Genomic DNA, 14,615 nt, shown 5'->3' with positions numbered 1-14,615 from the left:
ATTTTTATTGTTATTGATGGAAATATATTTTCCTCAGTTGGTGTTTGTATGGTGAAATCAATGTTTACCAGCATTTACTTATACTTGACATACTGAAATATTTTCTTGAATCTCATATTCATATTGAAAGGCAGATGTACTAAATCAGACCATAAAGACATATATTTAATTTAATTAGCTATTTACTGAATCATGCATCTCCAAACAAAAAAACATCTATAACAAAGGCACTTTGAATTGGACAGAAATACCACCCGGTGAATTAAATATATAAGGAACAAACTGAAATTGATATACCAGATGTTGAACTTGATACATGGAATTGCCTGAAGGGCACCTGTTATGTGACTGGTGTTTTTATTACAATAAAGCAGCATTAATTACACAAGGACTGAAGAGTAACATCTGTTTCTGAATTTAGTCACCTATTGGGCATGCAGTAAGCATCAGATTCTCTCATTTATCTTTCTAAAAGACAAAGCTTTATTAGGGACAGAAAGAAGCTCTGGGACTTCCCTGTCACTAAAAAAATAAAACAGAAGTAAATACTATCAATGTGTATACACTGGCATGTTGTACCTTTTGTCATAGATTTTGATATTGCCCCATTTTACTAGACTTTTTTCACTGAGATGCTGTGGAATAATTCACCGAGTCAGGTGATGCATTTGCTTTTTGTAACTATATTTTTGATCCAAGAAGCAGCAACTTTAATAAATAAGAAGTTTTGATATCAGAAATTCAATTTTTTTTAGTCAGTGCATTGATCCCTGAGAGTGGATCTTTTTTCCCCCCACACAGATCCCCACTGACTTCAGTGGGAGTCAACCTGCATGGATCCAATTAGGCAACTGTTTCCAGGGGACCAACAATTCATTAGCTTTTCATACGAACAACATCACATCCTCAACGTATTATTTATCTGCACTGATCCCAAAATCAAATCTGCACTATATTAATTTATGCTAAACTATATGATATTAAACCAACAGATATGCCTCAGTCATAATAAATTATACTGAGGCCGATATGTACACTATGAGTCAATATTAAGCACAGTACTGGTTTATGCACATCACATCATCAGAATACTCCTGCATCACTTCCCAAAGTCCATAGTTAGGCCAGACTATAAATCATCATTAGAAAATAAGGGCCCAATCCTGCAACTTGTTTTGTGCAGGCAGCGCGCTTAGTCCAGGTGGAGCCGAACTGACAGTGAAGGCAAAGCATTCCCTCCAGTAACACCAAATTGCAGGGTCAGGGTCTAAAGCCACCATGTGAGTTTAGCTTGGTTACTCAAGACTCTGATCCTGCAGTTTGTGGCATGTGGGTAGACTGATGCGTCTGTGTGGGGCCTCATCAAAGTCAAAACTGAAATTATTCTGCTGTTCCTTCATGTTGGGGGTGAGGAAAGAGAGTGGCTGAAGTAAAATTTCTCTTGGAATCCCTACTTGACATTTAGTGGACCAGAGGCAGCTGCTCTCAAGGTTGCAGCTGGGCAGAGAACTGGAGTATTAACAGGCTAACAGTCCCCTGTTCTATTGTACTCAGTGGAATTTAGATGCAGCAGAGACTTTACCCCTCATATGCTATCTAGTGGCTGGAAGTTGAAGCTAGACAAATTCACACTAGAAATAAGGTACAAATTTTTAACAGTGAAGACAATTAACCACTAGAACAACTTACCTGAGAATGTGTGGTAAATTTTCCATCACTTGCAGGCTAAGTAAAGACAGTATTTTTTAAAAAAACAAAGATATATTATAGCTTGAAGATAAGCTATAGGTGTGATGCAGAAATTATTGGGTCAGATTCGTTGGCCTGCTTTATGCATGTCAGACCAAAGGATCATAACAGTCTCTTCTGGGCTTAAAGTTTATGAATCTATAAGCAAGCTCGAAAGCTCTGTTTTATAATATTCTTTTGCCTTTGGAAGTCTGAAGCAATTTCAAACCATCGAAAGGGAAAACTGAGAAGGTCTTTAAATTCACCTCGAATTTGGTGGGCTACAGCTAGGCTAAAATATCTGGTTTGCAACACCAAACTGATAGAAAACAGTCAGGTAGGAAACAAGTTATTTTACAGTCTTTGGAAGGCAGTCCTTTCTGAAACTCTTGCAATACACAAATTTACCAGTTCTGTGGTACTCTAAGGGATACTATTTGGGAGCTATTCCCACTCATTTTAGTAATCATCCTTCCAGAAACTTAAAACTCTTAAAGAATGGGGCACTTTTTGAGGAAGAGGGTTTGTTTTCTATGCGGTTCTATTTAAAATCTCTGCACAGCAGTCAGGATTATTAATGGTGGCTATAGGTCACAATGCCTTTTACCTAGTTGGGACAGTAATTTCCAAATTAGGATTGTTCCACAAAAAGAGTTTGTCAGCTATTTACTATTTTTCATAAACACTTAAGTGAAAAAGAAAGCAATAATAAAACCTATTCATACAGAAAATACTAAAAGGAAAAACAATTTACTTGAAAATCTTTGGAAGGCTACACTTTTATTAGTTTTTTAGCAAGTCATGCCAATTTGAATCATTTATAGCATTCAAAATGCAAAACACTGGATTTGTGTTTGTTTGTTCTTATGTATGTATAGCTCCAGAGAATTGCCTTAAAATTTTAAACACATTTATTGATCATTTTTAATAGAAAAAAAAGATCTGCCAGAAAACAGCCCTTAAATAATCTGTATGGATATCCAGTGGAAGCTGGAGAAGACATTTCCTCTAAGATGTTTGTCAGGAAGCCTAGATTTATCTTCTCATCTAGACCAACAATTTCTCTCTACTAATCTATAAAGTGTCCATGACAACTGCAGTTTTTAATACTGCCAATCACCAATTATGCTGACCTCAGCTAAAACCTACTGCAAACGATAACATTAATAGAGAAACAGTAGAGTTAAGTAAAGAAATGTTACAAAACTGTCTCATCTGTCTAATTCATGCCACCATATTGATTATATTTATTCATGTAGATTAATTCACAGGGATATATAATTTAAACACTCCAGACTGTTAGTAATTTTGTGTAAAACTACCAGTTTAAATGAGTAAAACAAGGAAAATTGCGAGTAAAGGAGGAAATGCTGATATAAATACACTGTTATTCCTGGATATTTGAGCTGAGATGGGGACAGCCACTCAAGGAGTGCAATGAGAGCAGGCACTGCCTATATTTCCCTAGCTGGCATAGAATACTGGAACTATTTCCTTGAATTTATTAATTTTGTTCAAACAGCCTTCGTTTTTGATAAGGGAAAGAACAAGTTATTAAAAAGGCTATTTTTTAAAAAAAATTCTCTCATGGAGATGTCAGCTGTGAGCATCGTTCTCTGATAGACTAGGATGAAATTCACTCATATGAGGGGGGCCCACAAAAGGGCTATGCAATACTTCAGTACCACTAAAGCCCTCAAAGTACAGTTTAAGTGGGACTTAAATAGTACACAGGCTTTTGTTTTTGCTCTTGGCACAGAGGCAAATTTCACCCAAACTGCATAAACAGCTTTTCTAGAGCATAGTTTATTTCTTTAAAGCCCTGATCCACCCTCTGTTGAAGTCAATGGAAGTCTTTCCATTAAGTTTGAAGGGATGCTGTCCAAGCTATACGTAAATCTAGTACTTATGAAAAGTTCTTGATTGATAACAGGACAGGAACAGAGAGGACATTGAGAACAGGAGGACCTCTTCTATTTAGCCTCAGAACAAAAGTGGCAACACAGTAGCAAACTTCCCCACCTTGCTGCAGCTAACGTGTTTGAACTTTGACCTATAATTGTCGATGGGTAGGAAGCAGTTCAGTCTTTATGTCCATTCAATCCTTTGCCTTCCTAGTGAGACTCGTAGACCCCATAGGTGCCAGCTATGTTTCTATGTGATGTGATCACTTGTCTGGTTTGGGCTGGATTGAGATCACCATACTCACATCACATACACCACTGAAGAGCAATCAGATAGTCTTATCAGCCTGGGCTTTCTTCAAACTAGTGACTGAAAGATGTATGGATTAGTAGAAGAAAACAAATCCATTAAACAGATCGCTGCTCCTCCTTTTCCACACAGTACAATATATGCTCATAGTGCACACAGAGACCAATATCGGCAACATTTTGTTGATTTACACATTTTCTCATATTTTAATGCTGATTAAAACAAAGCAACTCCTGAACTTACATACATTTAGTTTTTGACTATATCAGTAAAACCTGTGTGCAGTGGGACTGTGAAGTGGACAATCTAAAGGAAGTATGATACAGATATGAAAATAACTAACAAGAAAGAATTACAGTTTAGAAAAAATGCCATGTAGATGCACCCCATCTATTTTCCTCTGTCTGAATGCTATTAAAGGACACTGGCATTTATAACCATAAGCTGCCAGTATGTGATATACAGTAAACTGTAATGAATCTTCCATCAAGCTAAAAAAAGGAGAAAAGAGCTGTACACAATTTAGATGTACTTTTCTTTGCCTTGCTATGACTGTGCCAAGAGCATGTAATGGTTATACAAGACACAAAAGGTTTACATTAAAGACTACAATTTATGTTAAAAAAAATTACCACAGGTGGTACAAAGTACATTATTACCATTGACCATCTCAGAAATGCCTGAGTGCATTCACTCTTGAAAGAAAAAACCCTGATTACTTGAGCTAGTACATATTCATGGAGGTTAAGACAGGGATCCTTCAGTGGTTACAGTATTAGGTGTGCCTGCCTATGGTATCAATTGAGATATATTTCTACAGTGGATCTACTTTTTTACGTCAAATTCGAAATCACATTCATGCTCTATTTCAAGTAGCTGATTTAAGTATTGCTAGCGATCGCTTTCCAATAAGGATTTCATTGCCTGGAGGAACTAACATTCAGGGTCTCATAGGGTGAAACGGAGTATTAAGTAATTAGTCACTCTCTTCATTTTTAGTTGGAAAGAGTAGGATGCTGGATGTCGTCTACTCTTCTGAACTACCAACTGAGCTAAGGCTTGGTCTACACTAGGAATTTACATTGGTATAGCTACATCTCTCAGGGATTTGAAAAATACACCTTCCTGAAAGACAGAGCAGTACTGACCTAGCTCCCAGTGTATACAGCACTAGGTGGACAAAAGAATTGTTCTATCAACCTAACTACTGTCTCTTGGGGAGGTGGATTACCTATGTCGATGGGAGAAACCATTCCATCAGCATGGGTAGTGTCTACACTGAAGCACAACAGTGGCACAGCTGCAACAGTGTAGCTGTGCTGCTATAGCATTTTAAGTGTAGACACACCCTAACTGAGAAATTTTGGGGGTGAGTGAAGAGGAAGGAGAGAAATAGGTAATAATCCTGTTAATGTAATCATGCTGTCCACTTTCCTGATAACATTGTGCCCTTCCATGTAAGAAATCAGACTGAGCTCATCTGAAGATGCTCAGGTCAAAAAGTAAAATATACATTTGTAACAGTCTTCTGACACAGTTCTGCCCCACCCTCAACACATGATAGTACATCAAAAAGGCATGGAGCTAGGAGTGCTTATATTTCTGATTAATGATGTACCTGTTCCTCCTATAAGTGCTGACCTACCTGCTCCGATTTCTTTATCCTGCCTTGATCTCCTCCTGGTCTTTAATCAGGCCCACATCTCAAGTCTCCTACCTTTCTGAGCATGTTCTGTAGATCCAGTCTAAATTTTCTCTTCTGCACATCTCATCCAGTTACCTAATGGCTCTTCAGTTTCATTCTCTCGGTTTCCAGCGTTGTAAAGCATCTGTTTTCTGATGAACTATCCTTCCAGTTTTTCCTAGCGGCTGCCTCTGATACCGGAAGCTTCTCATTTCCTAATTTCCTGGTTTCATTCTCTTCTGACTAAATACTTCTGCTTTGACTTAGTAATTGATGTTGCCATATTATCAGGAAATAATAAAGCCACAAAAATACAGTTGGGCTGTAATCTTGCCAATATCCTTTCAGAGGTTGCTGTAAAAGTGTGCTGCTTATAGTAGGTCCAGACATTATACATATGTCCGGTCCATTTTCCAAGTGCAAGTAATTATTATACACAGAAGCAATAGGTGCAAAATCTACATGACAGTTAAATCTCTTCAAGTGTGGGAAATATATTATCATTTCTGCACGTGGCTGAATCTTATTCAGAAAAGTAGTGACATGTCTATCTTGGAATCATACGGATCCATGGGGTTAGAACCCAGGTCTGCCATGCAGAGCCACATCCAAGGAACACTGGGTAGAATAGGTGCTGCAGAAAATACCCACCCCAAGGACCAGAATGACAGACAGACTTCCTGCGAGTGTTTTCCACAATTTTTGATAACCCTCATCATGCTCGCTCAGCAGAAGCCGTGCTATGAAGGCTCCAGCAAGTGCAAGGTCCAGCTGTTTCATGTGCAGCCCAGTTCCTGCAACTCGCAGACGACGTTGAGTAGAACGAGGCAGCCCAACTGAACCAATTTCGGTGTGGACTTAGTGAGATAAAGGATGAACTAGCATGCATCAAGACCTTGAACAGCATGGATGCTTTTATTGACCTCTCTCTCTTTCCATATCAACAACTAGCTATGTGAGCAAAAGGAGGAGAGGAGTACCAACATGCTGCCACTTCGCCTACCCCCATGCCAAAAAACCTAGGACCCAGCCATGAACCAATGCAGGTTGATCTGGGCCACCAATGCTTAATCCTGGAGGAAGAGGAACAGCAACTGTGCAATAACGTATGCTTTTATTGCAGCGCGCCAGAACATGCCCTGACTTTTTGCCCCTCATGGACCTCAACAGCAAGGAATCAGGAAACAAGTGACCCCAGGCTATATGGATGGGGCACTCTGGGCACCACCAGGCCACTATCCTTTGGAACTAACCCCCAGAGCTTGAAGAAAACCTGATCCAGGACATACGGATCCTCCCCTTGCTTCCAAGTACAGATACAGTTATGTATCATATATGAGGCCCAAGCCGACAGCCCTCTCCCCCATTTAGCCCAGGCTCACAGTGGGCTGTGATCACTTCTGGGACTGCTGATAATTTCATAGATGCAGAAGCTGCTCAAGCACTACAAATCCTCCTCTGTTTAAAGCTACATCCGTTGTTGTAGAGACAATAGATGGGTCACTCCTGTCCTCGGGGCCAGTGCAACAGGAATCAGTACCCCAGAAGCCATATTCCAGGGTCATTGGCAATTGCTACAATTCAGTGTGATCCATTCTCCACACTTTTCCCTAATTCTCCATATCATCTGCCTGGAGCAAAACGACCTTGCATCTCTTGACAAGAGAAAAGGATCTGCTTCCCCTCTGAACACTGCTGAAAGATCCCAAACTCCTGCGACCAATCCAATAGCCTGAGTCTCCCTGATAAGTTTTGGGAATATGCAGGCATTTTTGAAGATTAAAATGCAGACATGCTACCGGTGCACCAGGACAGTGACTGCCCTATAGATCTGCAACCCAGGGCAAAGATCCCTCTCAGACAAATCTAGGCAGAAGTGGCAGCCCTTCTCATGTACATCCACGAAAACTTGGCCATAGGCTTAATCCAGCTTTCCACCTCCCCAGCTAGGACTCCAGTACTTTTGGTTAAGAAAAAGGATAGAATACTATGTTTCTGCATAGACTATCGGGCCCTAAACCAGGTGACAGTCTGAAACTGGTATCCCCTGCCCCAGTCATGGAGGTGCTAGATTGTGTCCAGTCCACCAGAATTTTCTCCAAACAGGACTTCCACAGGGCTTACAATCTAGTGTGCATTAGGGCAGAAGACAAATGGAAGATGTGCTGTAGGAACTTAGTAATGCCATTTGGTCTGATCAAAGCTCCTGTGACCTTTCAACACTTCATGAATGACATATTTAGAGACACCCTGGAACATTCTGTATCAAATGATTTCTTTGTATCAAAGACCAAAAAATATGTATTAATTCCATCTAGCAGTACTCAAAACCTAGTTATAATAGCTGTAATATAGTAAAACTCCTCTTTCAAATTCAAAACTAACCATTTCTATCCCTCCATCTCATAATGGCTGGTACCTGTTGCCTATCCCTAACACAAACAAATTAAACTATTCATGTAAAGTCTTGTTCTGACCCAAAAGGAGTTTCAGCAAATTATTCAGTGGCAAAAAAACAATATAAGGTGAGGAGGGTATCTGAAAGCTTTTCAAACAACAACAATTTCTGACTGAAGTTTAGACCTGGCACAGGATGACTGGCCATGAGATAATAAGATAGGATCAGTTCACCTGTGTCTGATCTGCACACCCTTCAAGTTAGGCCGGAGAGCAAGGGCATTTGGCATGAGTACCTTATGAGCAAAGGATCTTAATTGTGATGCTTAATCCCAGGTGTGGGGATAAAAGGACGATGAGAACTAGAAGCCCAGTAAGGGAATGGCAGACAAGCAAGGACATTCTTGTAGGAAGGGACCACAGGGAGCAGGCCACGCTCATGGGGGGAAGAGACCTCAGTACAAGCTAGAGACAAAGCCAGGGGCTGGGCTCCTGAAGGGGAAGCCCTGGAGCGAGGGTTAGGGAATTTTGTGGAGTTCTGCTGGAAGAAGGGGGCAGGCTGCTTAGTCTTATGAAAAATGGATCTGGAACAGCAGCCGAGACAACTGGACTTATTATTCACTAGATTTAGGGGCTGAGATGGCTGGACTTTGTGTTTTTTATTTTAATGCCCAACAGATGATGCATTATGATGGGAAAGAACTGAGTTTGTCCCCATAAAAAGAGAGAAAAGGAATAGTATTTTAATTTGTTATAGATTAATAAAACTTCATCATACTAACCTCATGTGTATGTTTTGAAATGCTTCTGGGAGAACAGGCACCACAGGTTAGGTGACTCCAGAGCCAATACTGCCCAGCAGAGGGTACTCCTGCACAGTTCTGGCCCCTGAAAAGACCCCAATCCTACTACTATGCACAGTGCTTCTATCTGCACAGACGCTGCTGCCTCCACAACTAGTGCTATACAAAAATGTGTAGAACCAGCCCTAGAAACAGGGCCGGCTCTGGCTTTTTTGCTGCCCAAGAAGAAAAAAAACCTGCAGGGCGGCCAGAGCCAGGGTGCAAACTTTCGGCTAGCGGGACTCCCTGCGCTGCAGACATGCCCTGGGCAGTGGAGTTCGCGCCCCAGCTAGCAGGGGGGAGGGGGAGGGAGAGAGAGAAGGAGGGCGGCCAGGGCTTCCTTCAGCCAGGGCGCTCACCACTCAGCCCCTACCGCTGCGCCGCCTGCCGAGAGGGCTCCGCGCCACTCCGGTCGACGGGGAGGGAAGGATGCGGGCTGTCGGGCTTGCTGCAGACCTGGCACCAGCTGGGGCAGACAGAGCGTGCAGCCGGCTCCCAGCAGAGCGCTCCCCTCCTCCCTGCCGCCGCCCCCTACAGGGCAGCCAAAGCAGTGAATAAGGAAAAAAAAAAAAAGGGCAGCCATGCCGCCCTAGGATTGGACGGAATGCCGCCCCTTAGAATCTGCCGCCCGAAGCACGAGCTTGCTTGGCTGGTGCCTGGAGCCAGCCCTGCCTAGAAAGGATGGAGACATCACAAGGCAGAAACTGCAGAGGCCCTAGCAGGGAGAGGCAGTTTACTGTCAAGCTAAAGGGAGAGGATTAAATATGAGGCTTATGGAAGAGGCAAAGTAAGTTGCTGGCAGACAAGACCAGGGAAGATAGTGAGTTTAAGTAGAAAAATACAGGCAAAATATATAAACATTCCCATTTAAATTGAAGTTAAAGTTGCATGCACATTTGTTAGTGTTTGGAATGTATAGTGCCTTTCAAAACATTACAGAAAGATTAAAAACAAGTTGGAAACCAAACCAACCCCGCCCTCCCCCCCACACACACACAACAAAAAAAACACAGTGGTAAGGTTGCAATTCACCAATGCTTGCAAAATCGAACATACTGCTGTGCATCTACATCTCTTCTACATAGGCCTTGGCTACACTGGCTCTGGTGAAAAAACACCGCCTTGAGCGCAGCAAGTTACAGCGCTGTAACGCGCCAGTGTAAACAGTGCCCCAGCACTGGAAGCGCGGCTCCCAGCGCTGTAAGCTAATCCTCACCGGGAGGTGGAGTACCTGCAGCGCTGGGAGAGCTCTCTCCCAGCGCTGGCGCCGTGACGACACTCGCACTTCAAAGCGCGGCAGCGCTGTACAGCTGCAAGTGTAGCCACACCCATAGTCTGAGGGCAACAAACTTGGCAGAATGTGTCTTCCCAGCCATGACAAATAGCGTGCCACACAAATTTTGTCCTCACATCTATGCAACCGCACTGACTTCAGAATTTGGCCCGTGTGATGCAAGCCAAGAAGTGTATTAGTAGGTTCAACTGTTTTGAAAGCATCCTTAGTCTTTCAGGGACAGTATTTATAAATTTTTTATAACCAGAAAGCCAGAAAACTAAGGCTTATGTTTTATTTTTTAAAAACCTCTCATCATTTTGTCTGAATTTCTCTTGAGTTTAGAAAAATATTTCATATATTCTCCTACTAAAAATGTTTCCCAGCCACTATCTGCCAAATCAAGTTATGCACCCAGCACCTCTTAGCCTTAACAGAAAAATTATATCTGAATTGTAACATCATAGAAAGACCCTCTTTGTATTACTGACTAAAGCTTGAACAACCAAAGTGAATTCTGTGCAACACCCAGTCCAATAGCATATTAGAATAGTACTTTAAACTAGCTCTTTACATTAATACTGATAATACTGATCCTGACTGATTCAAGGCATGTCAGAAATAATGGTACGGTTGTGACAAAATTCAGAAAATTCACAGTTAATACTGAATTTCATAATGAACTATGAAGAGTAAAGGAAGGAAGCTGAACAGGAAGGAAAGCTGTGTGAGTTAAGGACTTTTGTTGGTTTGTGTGACCTTAAATATTCTCTGAACACACACATGGCTTAGTACTAAAGCTTTCTATTATTTAACTTATTTATTACTATTATTTTAAAAAAACCTCCTTCATGGAACAGCTTGGCTCTCAGGTAAACACGTATTTAGGTCAATGATCTCTCCCTCTCCAAAATGGTATATGCCACCTACCCAAATAAAGGAACACTTCAAAATGGGAGGCTTTGGATCTCTTAGATAAATATGTAATTATGACAGACAACCAAAAATGTATTTATGTTGCTCTGGTTGCTTCACTAAATTTGTAGTTGATCAATTAGTTTCAAAAGTTAACCTAAGTTAATAAAAAAAAAATCCTGTAATCTAGGAATAGGCTTTCTGGTCAGCTGCGTACTTACATAAGATTTTCATGTCACTTGTGCTCATGAAATCTAATTCAGGAGTGAGAGAGGAAAGTGTTTTTGTGGCTTTGTGTACTGTAGAAGCCCAATCTATATATTATTTAACAAATTGTTAAGTGCAGAAAATATTTTTCATAAAATATACAAGGTTTGATAAGATTGCTGCAGGGTAATGTTCATAGCTACTGCCTGCTGAGGAGGCTTTGTGTTGTGAATACATACAATGCTGAAAATTCAGCTATACAACTCCTTCCTACAGCATGCTGATTTCTCTGTCATCTATTGCTTTCAAATACAGTTTCCTTACCTTAACTGTAGTCCTCCAATTCTTGCGTCATCCTCAATGACCTCTGAAAACAATCCCCCTCTGACCTCACTTCCTGTTAAGTTTCTCTGAGATATTTACTTCACATTGTAGTCGTCTTCTCTCTACATTGGTCAATCTCATTTCTAGACAAACGCGTCAATAAATTGGCTTTTTTCTCCTGTTTTCCTTTTCAAAATATCTAGCAACCAACCCATAACAGACTAATCAACTTTGGGGCCAAAAGCGGAGTTCCATGCTGTAAAGCCATATCCATTCAAGTACACTTATACAACAAGTCTTACTGCAGTTAAGTGCCAACCCTCGTGCTTACATAGGATTTGCCAATAGCTGACTCAGGCCAAATTGAGAATGAGGCCCATAACTGGTTTGTTCTAACAAAGTGCACAAAAAGTGCTGAAACGAGAAAACATCTACATTTAATTCCCATACAAGTGATTTCATATGTTGTAAAGCTTCAGCTTTATATAAAGTAAATACAAATAAACCTGATACTACTGCAATGTTAAGCTTGTTTTTGGTTATTTTAACCATGCAAGTGAAATAAAAATAAAAACCAGAAAGTGTTAATGTCAACATTCCCACAACATTACTGTAACTGAATTGCATATCTTGCATGCTCCACAGTACATTATTTCATGATATAAAAGAGTAAGCTATCAAGTTACATACTTATGGCAAAATTGAGACATTTAGACTTTGGCCCACATTGGGGTGGTGACCTTGGTGCAGAACTACACCAGCCAACAAGGAGTTCTAGGGAGGATTGTATCAGAAGGCATAATCTCTTCTTAACTTGTGTTCACAGGGCAGAAAGCAAGCTGCATCACTCCTGTGAATTACTACATCTTGCTCCCATCCCTTTCATCCCAGCCAGCTTTGCAAGCTAGTCTTCAGTGGGTAATGGGGTCATAGTCTTGCTTCCACCCCTTCTGACAATTTGCATACTTGTGGGTGCAAACAGGAAGCAGTCTCTCCCTGCACTTCCCAAGTGTAGAAATGATCTACCCCTTAAGAAGAAAGCCAGGAACAGAAATTAATAGAAGTGTGCCATGTAGCCAAGTTAATATTGCTGTTGAAACGTAAACATTTCTGTACCTTTTTTGTGATTTTAAATGTACAACACAACTGTGGCATTGAATCTTGTAACTGGTTTCAAAAAACCAAAGATTTGACTTGTGGAATTTATAAGATCCATGCTATAGAGCAGCAGCAGAGTTTATGGCTTATGAATGGCATAAATTTTACCCAGTGTGGGTTTCCAACCAGTAAAGGTTCAATTAAACACCTATGTACGCATGCACGGTACCTCTATTTTTAAGTGTGCTCCTGAAGATTTAAGGGATTTTCTATTACATGTGTTCAGTATGCAATTTCAAAGTCTTATATCTCAGAACAAATCAAATGCTACTTTTTCAAAACAAAGATATTAGATCACAATGAGGATTATTTAACCCATGCCAAATTTCCAATATTAGCCGTTTTTGCAATTGCCATGTTTAAATCTGTGGTTAAAATATGCTCTGGAGTTGAAATCAAGCCTGGAAAATTTTAACCTCAAAAGATTTTTTCTTATTGAAAGTCAGAAAGCTATAAAATAGAGCATTGTACTAGAAACTGTTTTGCAATCTTAACTGGAATAATAACTATAATGCAATTCCACTGTCAGATTTCTTTCCTTATGGCTTTCTCAACTTAATTCAACTAAATGCAATTTAGAAACATTTAAAGAGGTGCCTTTTTGACGATGTGTAAACCCATTAGGGTATGTCTATGCTGCAATTAAATACCTGCAGGTGGCCTGTTTCAGCTGACTCAAGTTCATACGGTTCAGGCTACAAGGCTGTTTAACTGAAGTGTAGACATTTGGGCTCAAGCTTGAGCCTGGGCTCTCGGACCCTCCCCCGTCATGGGGTCCGAATTGTTAATGAGAATCTGGCCCTTTGTATTCATAAGTTTTTGGCTTATCTCTGGTATAGTACAGGGGTCGGCAACCTTTCAGAAGTGATGTGCTGAGTCTTCATTTATTCACTCTAATTTAAGGTTTCGTGAGCCAGTCATACATTTTAATGTTTTTAGAAGGTCTCTTTCTATAAGTCTATAATATATAACTAAACTATTGTTGTATGTAAAGTAAATAAGATTTTTAAAATGTTTAAGAAGCTTCATTTAAAATTAAACTAAAATGCAGGGACCCGTGGCCAGGACCCGGGCAGAGAGAGTGCCACTGAAAATCAGCTTGCGTGCCGCCTTCGGCACTCATGCCATAGGTTGCCTACCCCTGTCCTAGGCACTAAAGTGCTAAAAAGCGATGGTCACATAATCATCACCCTATACCGGAAACCTACTGACTGCTATACTTACCTCCATGCCTCCAGCTTTCATCCAGTCCACATCACACAATCCATTGTCTACAGCCAAGCTCTAAGATACAACCGCATTTGCTCCAATCCCTCAGATGGAGACAAACACCTACAGAATCTCTATCAAGCATTCTTAAGATTGCAATACCAACCTGGTGAAGTGAAGAAACAGACTGACAGAGCCAGAAGGGTACTGAGAAGTCACCTAGTACAAGACAGGCCCAACAAAGAAAGTAACAGAATGCCACTAGCTGTCACCTACAGCCCCCAACTAAAACCTCTCTAGCGCATCACCAAAGATCTACAACCTATCCTGAAGGATGATCCCTCACTCTCACAGACCTTGGGAGACAGGCCAGTCCTTGCCTACAGACAGCCCCCCCCAACCTGAAGCAAATACTCACCAGCAACCACACACCATACAACAAAAACACTAACCCAGGAACCAAACCCTGCTACAAACCCCGGTGCCAACTCTGTCCACATATCTATTCAAAGGACACCATCATAGGACCTAACCACATCAGCCACACCATCTGGGGCTCGTTCACCTGCACATCAACCAATATGATATATGCCATCATGTGCCAGCAATGCCCCTCTGCCATGTACATTGGCCAAACTGGACAGTCTCTATGCAAAAGAATAAA

The 14,615-nt window shown here is 41.0% G+C and overlaps 1 protein-coding gene across 6 annotated transcripts in view; it reads right to left on the bottom strand.

Annotated features, from left to right (window-relative positions):
- The window catches only part of PTPRE (protein tyrosine phosphatase receptor type E), a 221,866-nt gene that overhangs the window by 117,228 nt on the left and 90,023 nt on the right, over window positions 1-14,615 (bottom strand). The window contains exon 1 of one of the 6 annotated variants that reach the window (XM_039547443.1): window positions 5,588-5,753. The exons of the other annotated variants lie outside the window; for them this stretch is intronic. The gene's annotated coding sequence lies outside the window, so the exon portion shown is untranslated. Of the gene's footprint in view, window positions 1-5,587; window positions 5,754-14,615 lie in introns of those variants that run through there. 6 annotated transcript variants of the gene reach the window in all.

This window comes from Mauremys reevesii, linkage group 7 (assembly GCF_016161935.1).
Source record: "Mauremys reevesii isolate NIE-2019 linkage group 7, ASM1616193v1, whole genome shotgun sequence".
NCBI lineage: Eukaryota > Metazoa > Chordata > Testudines > Geoemydidae > Mauremys > Mauremys reevesii.
Note: the sequence above shows the minus strand (reverse complement) of the source record. Positions and strands in the feature narration are given on the sequence as shown.